Source organism: Mchenga conophoros, linkage group LG5, assembly GCF_057382185.1.
Source record: "Mchenga conophoros isolate Kocher_MC1m ecotype Shallow Benthic linkage group LG5, M_conophoros_male_GT1.1, whole genome shotgun sequence".
NCBI lineage: Eukaryota > Metazoa > Chordata > Actinopteri > Cichliformes > Cichlidae > Mchenga > Mchenga conophoros.
Genome location: NC_140530.1, coordinates 41254241 through 41268971, shown reverse-complemented (window position 1 = coordinate 41268971; position 14731 = coordinate 41254241).

Sequence of the window (14731 nt, the reverse complement as noted above, 5' to 3'; positions counted from 1 at the left end):
AGTATGACTTAAACATGGCTAACAGCAGCTAACACTAGCTAACAGCAGTTAATGCTAACACACCGCAACTAACAGTAGCTAACAGCGGCTAATAGTAGCTAACTGCAGCTAACACTAGCTAATGCTAGCATACGGCAACTAACAGTAGCTAACAGCGGCTAATAGTAGCTAACTGCAGCTAACACTAGCTAACAGCAGCTAACTAGCTAATGGCAGCTAACAGAGTAAAGAGACGTGAATACCAGGTGAGGTAGAGACTGAGGTGTAGATTGACAGTCAACACTCACTACAGATGAATGGTGGTTGGAGTTGTTTGATTTACAGTGGCCGCTGTAGCTAGAATTGTGCACTTGAATCGCGAGGGCTAAGAAAGCATCACTCACTTGGCTAAAATCTGCAATCTACTGACATGTAGTGATGAGATTTTACACACTGTAACTTTAAAGATGGGGAATATTAATTTAATGTGCATGAACACAAAATGAAAGGACAGGAAATAATCCTGGGATTTTAAAGAACTACAAAAAGTTACATTTGTGTCCAGCATCTTGAATCCACGGGTTTAAGGTCACAACTATTCAACAAACTGCCATGAGACTGTGTTGAAGGAGAGCTTGAGTAAAATGTGACATTAAAGCTTGTTGCACTGCACTCGATTCTCAGAGTGGCCTTAAACATTTCATCCCCAAAATGTATTTTTTACTTGATATTGCAAATGTTTGAAACATATTATATGTGCAGAGTTTTTACCTGTAATGTTTAATACAATTATTTACATGATATTTCTATTTAAAGTTAATCTACAGACTTCATCCAGCACTGATATTAAGCTGCCAGACATGTGCAGAGCAGCCGTGATTTATTCCCTGACCTGCTGTTTCTGTTTAGTTTGTGGAAGTTGTAAAGCTCTGGGTGATCTTTTGTATTTATTGAATAAAAAATAAAATAGATTTCTGCTCTGAATGCTGTGGCACACCCAAGATGCATTGAAAACCCACAAGAACACCCCTCCATATCTGCAACTGTTCTGGCTTTATATGTGTCTGTAAACTTGAAAATGCTTCACTCAGATTCTTTGGGTGATGTAACAATACTTTGCAATGCTGCTTTTGTTTAACTGCTCCCTCGGTTTTACTGCTTGGTTTTCTTTTGAGCCGATAGTTATTTTTTCTGTAAGAGTGCTGAGATTTGGCAAGATTTTGTAATTATTATTTTCTTATTTATTTCCTCAGTAGGGAGTTTGATAAGGATGCCAACTAGAAAAGTAGCTGGTCGAGGCAACAAGTCTGCAGAGGCAAAAGCTAAACAGCTGCGAAAAGATATAAAAGAAAAACTACAAATAAGGTCAAATATATGGCATTGAAAAAGATGTTAAATGAACAAAAATTATACTAAATAAATACAAAGATATGAAACAACCAGAAAGATCAAGTGTTTGAAAAACTGACATAAAATGAAGACAAATAGATGCAGAATGACAGAAATAATAGAGAAAGGCAGCTGCAAACAGAAGTAACCCAGAAGCCTCTTGTCTCATAGTGTGTCCATGTAGCAGGATGCTGTAGGGGAGTATGATGTTTCTATCCACATTTATTCTTCAGCAAGAAGCTGGAGTCCAAATGCTCCCCATGGCTTGGCTGGTACTGCACAGCTGGCAGCAATCGGTGTGCGAGTGTGTGAATGAAAGGCAAAGTGTGAGCGCTTCACATGAAATCACTGTAGTCCAGTTGAAACTGGAGTTCTCTGTGGTCCTTTTTTACCCACATGTCTGCGTCCCACCTCCTTCTAAAGCAAAATGACGTTTTCAAAAATGAGAAAAACAAAACAAAAATCGGGAAAATTATTATCAGAAAGTTAACAATGAAGACATCCTGTAATCACTCAAAGGTCTTTTAGCCTCATAGTGTTTTTCTTCTTATTTAGGCTACGTCCACACGTACCCGGGTATTTTTGAAAACGCAGATTTTTCTATGCGTTTGCACCTTTCATCCACACGTAAACAGCGTTCACTTTTAAAAACGCCTGCCAGGGTGGATATTTTTGAAAACTCCGTTTTTGCATTTACGTGTGGACGAGGAAAACGGAGAAAACGGAGAAAACGCAGCGTCAAAGGTGTGCGCCTTTTTTGACGTCACACTGTGCACCACGTTATTGTTTCGGTGAAACGAATTTCTACAATACTGTTACTGTTAATTCTACTCTCTGCAGTGTTTAAATGCTTACATATACACACAGTTACTGTCCCTCCACACATACGACTCTGTTCTGCTTCTATGCCCCAGCTTTGTTTACTATTTCCAACCGAGGCTTCTAGACTTCTGATTGGCCAAATTTCTGCACGGTTAGGAATCTAGCGCCACCTGCTGCTTTGGCATGTTCTTAGCAGCGTTTTCCTTTATTTCTGCCTTTATGTGTGGACGGGATTATTTTTCAAAACGAAAACGGAAAATCTCCGTTTTCAAAAATACCCGTGTACGTGTGGACGCAGCCTTAGAGACGCGTTGTTCGTATGAAAATGGTGAATCATACTTTTATAGCATTTTTCAACATTTGCTTAACTGTGCACTCAAAACACTTCTTACTACAAGCCTCAGCATAGTGACCAACACATTCACACAGTGCACGCTCTGTGCCTTTAATCCTTTCTAATGATCACGTGCACCTATTGATCAGTTTGTCAAATGTTCAGTTTGTTTCAGTTTTATCTTCTGTCACGTGACGCTGTGTGGCAGAACACTGGAAAATTCAAAGAAACAAACAAAAGACGAACTGGAAACTCGGACTTATAACTATGTAACTGACAACTGGAAATAAGCACGGACACAGCAAACGGTGACAATAGGAGAATGAGCAGAGGGAGACTCAGGACTTAATCCACACAGGATAACGAGAGAATGGGCAACAGGTGGGTACATGGCTGGAACTGATTAACAGGACAGAGGAAGCAAAACAGAACACAAGACAAAGACTACCAAAATAAAACAGGAAGCAGATGGACCAGACACACAGGACAGGGAAGCAAACACTGAGACGAGACTGACTGGACAGAGGGAACACAGTGAGGGCACTGAGACGAGGAAGACGAGCACAGAGAACGAGGGACAGAGAGACAGATGCAAAAGGAATTAAACAACCTAAAATAAATCTGCACCGCGAGTGACAAGAAAACAAGATTCAAGACTCCACAAACTCAAAATACTGGGTCAAACACCCACAACCGCGACGTCTTCAGTCACAGACACGTCATAAACTGTCCCCACACAGTTTTCGGGGACACCACAGCGTATCACTGAGCTCTGACTGTCACTGTGGCTCGTGCTGGTAGCGCTGTGAAGCTGTGTTCCATTACAGAGCAGCTTTGGGCTGAATACTAACATCTGCATGTGATGAAGCTAACATGCTGATGTTCGCCATATTCCTTTGGGATGTAACCATGCCAACATTTGTACAGCTGAGGATCATGGGAATTATCAGAGACGTTTCAACATTAAATAATGAGTATTATTGTTTGATGTCATCACATAATGGCAGTAATTAACCATGACCCAGCTGTCTTATGTCATTATCAGGTAGGGACGGGAATCAAGAACTGGTTGTTATAGAGAACCGGAGTTCTCCCAGCAGTTCAGTTCGATCCCGCTCATCCTCCTGCACTCGGTCAGCTGGTTTCAGTTCGTGTGCGGGGGGAGGAAAACAGTGGTGCGGTCTACATGAGTACGGACATCACTTTTAATCTCATTGGACAAAAGGACGAGAGCACGATGGTAAAGTCCAAACTGCATCCACAACAGAAACAACCAAAAGCTGCTAACACAGCTTTAGCTCTGTGAGAGCATCTGCACAGACGGCTAACACGCAGGCAGCAAAGGCAGCGATGTTAAAGCTGAGCCTGTGCACACCTCAGCCTGCAGCCTCCATTTCTACCTGTGCATGTTTCTAGGGTAGAATCACCGTCGTGATCGCTTTACAGTCTCTTTGTGCTGGTTGTCATCTTTGCTCTGTGTTTATATGTAAATACTAAGAGATCATACGGTTGGTGTGTGTGGGATGGCAGCCTCAGGTTTATTTCTTAAATAGTTAGGCTGGATCAGGTGATCCTGAGTCCTCCCTTAGTCACACTGCTGTAGATTGAAGCTGCTGGGGATTCCCACGATGCACTGAGTGCTTCTTCTTCACTCGCTTTTTTCACTCACTATGTGTTTATACACCTCTCTGCATTTAATCATTAGTTGTTATTAATCTCTGGCTCTCTTCCACAGCATGTCTTCCTCTCCTCGCCCCCAACCAATCACAGGATGGCTGCCCTGAGCATGGAGATTTCTTCCTTCCCACTGTTGCCAAAGCGCTTGTTCAAAGGGGTTCATATGATTGTTAGGGTTTTCTCTGTTTTCTTTGTTTGTCTATTACCCATTTATATAAATAAAATAGAGCGAGGGGCCGTCTCGGTCTCCTGGATGATACTCTTTAAAGCGTGATGGTTGGGCTGAACCCCCGTGACTCAAAAAGAAAGGTTAGTATGACTGAGGCTTTCATGGTTGTAAGCAGAACGGGGAACAGACAGCGGAAAGCAAACAAAGAAACAGATTTCCCAAAATGCAGTTTGGGCACATGTATTCATTCTATAACGCCAGGTTAGTTTTTAATGAGCTTTTTATGTATTTGTAAACAGTGAATATGGAAAGAAGTTTTGGGCTCAAGATCCTCGGGCTACACCAGAAGTTCTGAAAAAGCTGAACAAAAGAAAGCAAAGCGCTGGAACAAAGTGAAACAAGGAGCCAAAGCATTTCAGGCTCATCCATGGTCAAAATCACAGCTCTGCAGAAGTACAGCAGAGTAGGCCACAGTGTTAGCTGAAGAGAAAGGCCCCAAACTTTAACGGCACGCCAAGTAAGTTTCCCATATCCTGTTTCTGTTCTTTTCTGTTTTTACCGTCACATTGGTGCTTTTTTGACTGGTTTGGGGCATGTTGTTGTAGAACTCTATGAAAGTCTCTATTGTGGATAACTCAGACTCTTCACTTTCTATCTGATTGCAGATTACTTCAGTGAAGGAAATGCTGATTTACAACTATAATCTTTCACTCTTGTGTCTGTTCAGCAGCAGTTTTCTGGAGAGCTGAGAATAGAAGAAAAACATCTACCCAAAGATCGTCACTTGGCAAGGCTTCTGAATTTATTGCCGTGCAGAAAGTAGCACTCGATCCTTTCTGCTGATGATGTTTGCAGGAGCTGGAAAAATGTCACGACTCTCATGATGTAAGTGGTAATGAATGAGTGCAACATCACGAGATCAGAAGCCAGGCCTTTCACTACCTCAGGCCCAGAAGACGTTCTTTGTTTTATGCGAGACCAGAGGCGATCTCGGGTGATGACAAGCTACGTTTTGTTCATGACTTTCACCTCAATCCAGCAGGAAGTCCAGGTCCCCGCTCTGCTTTTACCATTCTGGTTATTCCACTCTAATCAACAGCTGGCATTGTGTCCCGTACACGAAAGGCATCAAATAAAGCCAAGGCCAAGACAAACTTCTGAAAAGTTCCTTTTTAGAATTCGGAAATGAAAAAATGTTCAATGGGCTCTAATTCTCCTCATTCCTGCACGGCTGACCTGTTTGACATGTGAAAGCTAACGTGTTGTGAATAAAGTTTTGAAAACATGAAAATTTATTTTGGCCTAAACTGTTGTGTTTCTGAGGAGAGAGGCGTTACTGGGCAGGAAAACAAGAGATTGGCTAAAGGCGAGTAAGCATTGCAGAGCAGGGTGCGCTTATTTGTAGGTGAAAACAGGTCAGCACAGGAGGGGGTGGCCATGAGTGTCCAGAGGAAGGACATGTGAGAGGAGATAGTCCAAGAGATCCAGAGGGAGGAGAGATCCAAGAGAGCCACGATGGGCAGGAGGGCCGGCCACAGACGGAGGTGATTAGGAAACCTTTGGTTTGTAGACTGATTGATTTAGTTGCACCAAACAGAACCAGCGTTGCAGAGTGGGACAAGAGGAGATGGATCTGAAGAAACTGGGAACAAAAAAGGCAAAGTTACAGACGAGCATGAACGAGGAACACAACTGTTTGATTCCCATTGCTAGTGTCAGATTCTTTCCCGTGACTCAGATAAATACCTGCAGACTTGATTCTTGATTCTGTTTGACCTTTCTGCCTTTGATGAAAATCGAGTCCATCTTTACTCTATGGGCCCAGGAACATCCAGGAACCTCATGGAGGAATATTGGAAATCTTCTGAATGAATGAATGTGTGAGATGCTTCTGAGTCCAGTTTAGCTTCATACTACCGCACACTTGTACTGCTGGGTGCTGCCCCTCAGCAGGCTCACTGAAGTTGGCCAATCCAAAGAAAGTGACTTTATTAGAGGCCAAGAATAAAAAATATGGGTCTGGAAATGAACAGAGCTTCTAACTTTTAGTGAGAAAATGTGTCCCTTTGCTTAAAGGCGGACACAGTATTTTTACATGCTACGCAGTCATGCTGGTACTTTTGCTTAGGCCTGCAGTATTTTTTCACAGCTGTTAGCAGCACATACATGCAAACTTTCAAACAGTTCTCCTTCCTGTGTGTGTGCGTGTGAGCTGAAACACACACACAGGAATACAGTAGAAATACTGTAGTCTGATGTTTTAGGGAGGTTTGACACACACGCTCTGCTTTGCCAGGAAACACTTTAATGAAACCTAGAACTTAACTTCATTGCCTTTTCACTCCTCTGGATTATTCCTTCACCTCAAGGCCACATCTCTCTCTCTCTCTCTCTCTCTCTCATTATACACATGGAAGCGTTTCCAAACCTGACTGTCGGCACATTACCGTCTTTACCTGTCTGCTGCTCCAACCCTTCTACTGTTTCCTCTGGATGATGTTTTCCTAAGTAAGTGCTCGCAGAGGATAAAATATCAGAGCGGCTGCAGCTGGGGTTAAAGGAGTTATGAAATACATGATATAAAGAGCTGATTATATCCCTGATTTGGACTGGATGGCTGACCGCCAAGCCTGCAGGTCGTAGTTCACCTCTGGTCTGTTGTGATTATATGAAACAGGTTTTATAAGTTTTATGACAAAAAGTGTCAAGCAGAGGGCACGAAGGGTCTGACCACAGACTGCGAGAGGAACGAGGTGACAGCCGCCAAGAAGTCAAGTCTGTGGATCGCCTCCTGGTGGCTGGATGCAGTACAAGTTATAAGCCCCACCCCTCCATCTTGGCCAATAGGACGTGAGCCAAACGAAACAAAGACAAACAAAAAGACAATGAAGTTCTTCTCATTAGTTTGATGTTTTCTCATGTGTTTATGTTCTTGATACGTGTGCTAATCGTTAAAAACTGTGGTCACCACCAGCTGCTCTGAATGAAGCGGACACACCTGCAGACGTCTGCACAGAAGTTCAACGCTCCTCTTTGATCTCGTGATTTATCTCTATCATCTGTTTCAAAGCCCTAAAGCTGTATTTTTAGACATGAACTTTGGACGGTGGAGGAAGATTCAGGCTCGTCTTGTCTTACACGGTATAATAAAGTTGTCCACTTCAGACACTTTCCCACTTCTGAAAGTATTCCCTCTGGTTTAGTTGAGGGAGTTACCTGGGTAGATCACACAGGAGGCAACACATGCTGGACGGTGTCGTTTCTATGAACAAAATCCTCAGCTGGGCATCACTGGCATGTGATCAGCCTCATACAGGTGAGAATCTGACGGCACAGGCTTTACAGCAGCCATCATGTTGTAAATGTACACTTTTATATTATATATACTCAGTGTTGGGGAGGTTACTTTTGTATTCTACTACAGATTACAGATTACATGCCCCAAAATGTATTTTGTAACGTATTCTGAATACTTTGGATTACTTAATATATTATCATGCTTTTTACAACTACATGAATGTCCTATTGCTGTGTGATTCATTACTATTACTGAAGGTTACTCTCCACACCAACACCAACCAGATGTTTAAATCTTAATATAAATGAGTAACAGTAGGTGGACATTAGGTAAAGTTGCACTTTTTGCAGCGATCTCTATTCAGCGCGTATATAAAACAGGTCCGCGGCTCCGAACCGTAGTAAAGGGACCTCTGGCTGATACGTCGGGTTCGTGTCGGGCTCGTAGCTGAAAACTAGCTTTACTTTGTTGTCTGGGTCAACTTTGCTAGTGAGAGACAGAGAGAGGCGTTGAAAGGCTGCTGCAACAGAACTTATTGTTTCAGAGGAAAACACGAACACAGCGTACAGTCGAGTCTTAATAGCTTACTTACAGCTGGGCTCGTCAGGCTCTCTGTTTGGCTGCAGTGGTTATTATTATATTTACATGCTTCCAGCTCCCGTTTCTGCTCGGTGACAGCTCCTACTTTTCAACTCTCCTTTTTTTGCACATAACGGGTATAGGGCGATGCCTGTAACACTGCTCATATTGCCTTCATATTAAATAATTTTTTGAATAAAAATTTTAAACAATATTTCTTCACGTCATTTTGCGGGCGACATGGACCGTGAGACTGAGACACAGGCATTAGAGCCTCTTAATGCGTGTTTTGTTTGGGTTTCCACCGGTGTGGAATTACCAAAGATAGAGAGGGGACAGCCTAACACAGGCCCACGGCTGTGAATTAGATTTGTTCCTCTGTTAAATCTGACCCAAATTAAACCTTTGGTACTTTGTTGGTCTTTGTTTAAACTCATTATAGAAGTGTTTCCATTTAAACATACTCTGCAAAAAGATTAGGATGACAGCTGACACATTTTCAGACACTAATTTGTATTTCCCCATTTTTTTAATTACTTACTTTCATTTATTTGACACTATCCTGCTGAAATAGCCCCCCCCCCATACAATCAGAGAGGCAGGCTTTAAACTGAGAGCTGATAACAAGCCTTTTTAGTCTTGAGGATGCAGCGTCCATGTTTTTATCTTTCTGCTTCAGGCTCTGGAGCACTCACATAAGTGGCCATTGGGTGACAAACATACATAAAGATGATAATAATATCATTTATTTCCACTCAGTGTGCTTCCACGGCTGCCATTTATTTGCACTGTGATGGCTGCACATTTAAAAGTTACAGCTTACTGAGTGCATTCAGGTCTGACCCACAGCCTAATGAGCCAAACGTTTGTGGCTGGATCAAAGTGTAAATCAGCCAATTGGAACCAAGCATAAAAACATATTTGTACATTTTCTGCATCTTCAGCCACCTAATTCTCTGGTGATCGTGTTTGTTGGAGTGCTCTGCCTGGATTTTTCTCCATATTTTAAAGGTCTTGACCTCACTCAGTGGAACTTACGTTACGATTGGTGCTATATCGATAAAATAGAAGTGTGTTATCTTACTTTCTTTCATGACATGTAATATTAATTCTTTCTGTGATCACATATTTAATTTTGTGTCTCACGTGGAAAGTTGTGTTTTTAGTTGTTCAAATGTAAACATGACATCTAAAGTTTCTGCTTCGGTGCTGCACGCTGAACGTCACCGCCTCACTCAGCAGCAGCAAGCGTATCGTGTTTCGCGAACACTCGCAAAGACAACGTGTGCGCACACAGACGCGCGACACGCCGTGCCGTGCTCGTGCCCACGCACACACATGCAGAGTTGGCCTTCAACGCACAGCTGGAGCAGCTGTGGCGCTTAGATCATCAGTTTGTACAGCAGGCTGGTACCCTGTCCTGCGTCAGGAGGTGTTAGCGGTAACATTAGCCAGGGGGGTGGAGGAAGGAAGAGCCAGGGGCTGAAGGCGGGAGGAGGATGGGGAGCGTTAAAGAGAAACAGAAAGAGAGAGCGAGGTGGAATTGGTCATAACGTGTCATTCCTGTTGTTGTTTTAGCCCCACCATATAAACGCTCAGGAAATCAGGCCGTCTTAGCAGGAGAGCCGCTCCGCCACCACACTCACACACCCTGTTCCTCTCCTCTCGTTTGGACTCCCCCTTGTTGCCTCGTTTAGCCTTCGCAGGCCAGCAGCCTTGGACGCGTTTCATCTCCAGTACATCCGCCAATCGTTGGCTGCTTATGCACAGTCCACTGTGACAGGCCGCAGCTCCCTGCATTCAGTGCACAACTCAGCACAGACCAGGGTGCATGCAAATAAATGCCGCTCTGTGCTTAATGCAGTCCTCAGTATAAGTTACATGGGACAGTTGTTGGTGTCTGAACTTCATATTTTGAAGTCACCGTGATGAAGTACATATATTTGAAGATGGTGGAGCGCTAAAGCATCAGTTTAAGGCAGGAATGTGCATTCGTAAACTCTACAGATGCATTATACAGCACAGACTTATTAAACAAGCACTACGGCGCAACAAGTCGGATTATTTCATTAAAATCTGTTCAGGGACTCCAGTTAGCTGAGTTGAAGCCTAGCACACAGCTAGCTGCTACAGTCACCTGTGTCACCATCCACCTGTCAGTCAAAGAGGCCACACCTTTATTGAAAAGTAACTCAAAATGTTGACTTACTTTCCTCAAAATTTTGAGTTAATAAGTTGAAATTTCGAGTTATGGATACCTTTTTTTTTATTATTGGCAGAAACGGGCTTCCATACATTTCTGCTGCACATTTTAACATGTGTGTTTGTGGGGGGCCGACTCATGGCTGGAGCCTCTGCTGGACATCAGAGGAACTGCAAGTTTTTGCATTTACAGTAAGCCTGTAGGCTATTTCTAGGTTATTTTTTCTAATTTTTTTTGTTTTCATTTTATACTCTTAGCACGGTTTTAAATAAAATTATTTACCACAGTATTATACTAAGATGTTCTTACATACTGCAGAGATGAAGACGAAGCTCTTTTTGGCTGCTCCAGAGTGTTTAAGCTGGATTCCTTTCCTGAGGCAATTGAAGGTGAGTAATGCAGACTTCTGGAAAGTCCTTCAGCGTGGTATTTTTGAATTCTGACAAGTTGCATTTTAATCCTGTTGCACCAGGTTTGGCACCTACAGTCAGCTATGGGAGTTTGTGTGCAGTGCCACCGGTCAATCATATTACTCACAACTATTACGTGCAGCACCAATTTCCAACCAGAGCTACTTGCAGCCCAGATGGAACATGGAAAGATTAGCTCAGCTAATCTGAACAAATGCTCATTACGGTTTGAACAAATTAAAATCCAAATAGTGGCCCAAGAAAATTTTGGTGAGCAGGAACAATAAATGCTGATTTCCAGCTCCATATTTTTCAACTGCATAGGTTTTGCATGACTCGTGGTTGAAAACAAAAACAAACTATTCACTCCGTTCTCTGTCTTCAGCAAGCTTTTAGTTATTCTCTCTGTAAGCCAGCTCTGTTCTTATTGGCTGCCACCTAAAAACAGAAGGTTTGAGCAGTGGATGGGCGGGGCTTGAGTGTTTAAGATGACTGAGGGCTCTCACTCTCAATGATACTATACAGACTCAACAGTTTAAAAATACATCTGGTGGATGGATACATCTGGAGCAGTGCTGATTTGAAGAGTCCTCATTCTGCAGACAGCCGGACAGGTGAGGAGTGAGACTGGGAGGATACTGGCCGTTATTTCCAACATTCATCAGGTTGTGAAGTCCTCAGAGTCCCACCGTGACATCCTGAGGCATCAGAAGGAGTGTGTTCAAGCCTGAGCTGTGGTACATGTTAGACATGCTGGAGATCCAGCAGCCAGCGCAGACGCACAGATAACAGCTGACTGTGAGATCTGAGAGACCTAAAAACAGCAGCTACAGCAAACACAGCTCAGAGGTGCACCAGTAGATGATGTAAGTAGAGTTAAATCAAGGGTTCGGGTTTGTATTTTACACTTTTCATCTGTACTTTGGGATCACACCTCCCGAGCAGTCGTTCAAGCGTTTAATCGTTTTTGCTACTTTCTGCAGTTAAGAACCAAACTGTAGACAACAAACCAGAAAGTTAAACCAATTGAAGCAAACACCTCATTTTTCATGCTTTTTCTCCCTGCACATGCTAAGCAGTGTGACTGTTTATCCACTTTATAAAACCAAACCATAACCAGGATTAAATCAAAGGTAACACATAAACAGCTGCCTAACCAGTCAAGCGAGTTTTACCAGGGTTTCAGCATCTACCTGAGGTTAGCTTCAGCCAGGAGGTATAATCAGTGCACAGTGTGTTGGTGTGTATCCCTCTCGGATTGGTGGAGACAGGAAGAAAATCACCAGGTTGGTTAAAGAAGTGAGAGAAGCTTAAAGGTTCAGTGCACAGACCCCCGTGGAGGACCCCCATCTGACTACATTTATAAACTGTGTGTGTGTCTCTGAGGAGAGGTAGGATCTGTGTGTGTGTGTGTGTGTGTGTGTGTGTGTGTGTGTGTGTGTCTCTGAGGAGAGGTAGGATCTGTGTGTGTGTGTGTGTGTGTGTGTGTGTGTGTGTGTGTGTGTGTGTGTGTGTGTGTCTGAGGAGAGGTAGGATCTGTGTGTGTGTGTGTGTGTGTGTGTGTGTGTGTGTGTGTGTGTGTGTGTCTCTGAGGAGAGGTAGGACCTGTGTGTGTGTGTGTGTGTGTGTGTGTGTGTGTGTGTGTGTGTGTGTGTGTGTGTGTATTCATTAATCGTCCTTTTCTCTCCCCTCATGCCGCGGCCATTCCTGTTCATAGCCTGGTCACTTCCTGGATCAGTTACTGCAACTCTCTTCTTTTTGGTCTTAGTCAAAAATCTATCCATCAGCTTCAGCGTGTCCAGAACTCTGCAGCTCGTGTCATCACCAGGACCCCTTCTATGCACCACATCAGCCCTGCTCTGCAGCAGCTTCATTGGCTTCCAGTTAAATATCGCATCAATTTCAAGATACTTTTGTATACATTGAAGGCTATTCATCATCTCTCTCCTTCATACCTCTCTGACCTGGTCCAGATCACCATCCCTTCTCGGTGTCTCACATCCTCCTCTTCTCTTTCTCTTTCCATCCCTTCTCTCCGGCTAGCCACCGTGGGCCGCAGGGCTTTCTGCTGCTCTGCCCCCATCTTTGGAACTCCTTCCTCCTGAGATAAGAGACATCACTTCCCTCCCTCTTTTAAGTCCAGAATCAAAACTCACCTGTTCACATTAGCCTATCGCACATAAGCTTTTCCATCCTGCTGCTTTAATTTATTTAATTTATTTGCTCAACGTTTTAATCAGATGGCTGGCTCTTCTCAAAGTGAAGGAGAAGCAACTCCACTCCAAGCTTCTTCCAGATGTCTGGCGTGTTATCCTACCTCCAAGGCTGAACCCAGCGACCCTACGGAGGAATTCATTTTGGCTGCTTGCATCCACAACCTCATTCTTTCAGTTACTACCATGAGCTCATGACCACAGGTGGGGATTGGCGTAGATTTAGATTTGATAGTAAATCCAAAGCATCACCATCCAGCTAAGATCCTTCTCCAATCTCCACCATGATGGCCTGATACACCTCTAGCTCCACCTTCCCATCGCCTGAAAACATTATACAACATGCCTGAACTCGGTGACGTGGGGGAGCAACCCAGAGGAGGCCATCTATTCTTTTATCATCTGGAAGTAAACGACCATCTTTGGTCTTACAGAACTCACCCACAGATTTGACTTCGGGACTCTCTGAGCGCCGTGTCTCTCTGTAATAGTTTCGCTGGCCAATAACAACATAACCAAAGGTTGAGTTAGATCACCTGATCCAGGACTAAGTATAAAATTATCAAAAAGGAAAAGTCTTTCAAAAAAGAGAGGGTCTGTCTCCTGAAACTGGAATATTGTGCTAAAGCTCAGGAGTTATGTTCCTAAAACTAATCTAAATCTTAGCTTAAACTAAGCCTATTCAGTTTTTCAGTGGACGTAACAGCGATATGCTTCAGGTCCTCCAAAGGAAGTCGTTCCCTTTAACGCGACTGTGTAAACAGACTTCTGTCCCCACAACATGAGTAATACATGAACACAGACGCAGTGTATCGCAGGCAGGATGGCGGCGTGGCAGCCATTATTTATGTCTGCTTTCTTTAGCGAGGTTTCTCACAGAAACAGGAGCCGAGCAGGAATCCAACACTTCCTCTCCGCCTGTCATTTATCACTCTTTATTAATACAAAAACGCACAACTGCAGACACAGACAATCACACAAAAAACAAAAAAGTGTGTTTGGACTGTGCCCACCTCTAAAAAGTGAATGCACAAGTGGAATATATTATCTCATCCACAGGATACCTGCTGCGTCTCTACAGGCCATCGCAGGGTTGGACCGCACCAGTTTAAAGAGCGGATGCTCATTTAGTTCTCGTGTAAAACCAGCATGTGTGCTGGCATTTCCTAAAGTCTAAGCATCTGAAGCATTTACACCCTCAGTCTCTGACCTAAGCCTAACGTCACCTAAACCCAAACTAAACCTGAATCTACGGTTCATTATAATATTAGACAATCTTCTATTTTTACTTGTGAAACCATAAAACATCAGGAGTTAAAACACTCATTAATAAACCTGTTTGCAGCTAAATGAGGCCAGATTATTAATCCACCCCCGAAGGCTTTTGTAACCTTTCCCTACAGTTATTAATCTGGTTGTCTTCCCTCAGATTAATAAACAATTATGCTTTTTTTTTTTTTCATTTGTTTCCAGTTTATAAAAGTTTTCCGTCAGTTCATTAAGACATAGCATCCATCTCATCTCTCATCTCCCGCTAATCCAGTTCAGGTGGGAGGGGTCCCATCAATACAGAGGATTTTAAACAGCATATGTCCGAACCAGACCTTTTTCAGAGAAGGCTTCCATATTTTAGCCGGATGATGCTAAACCACAGACGG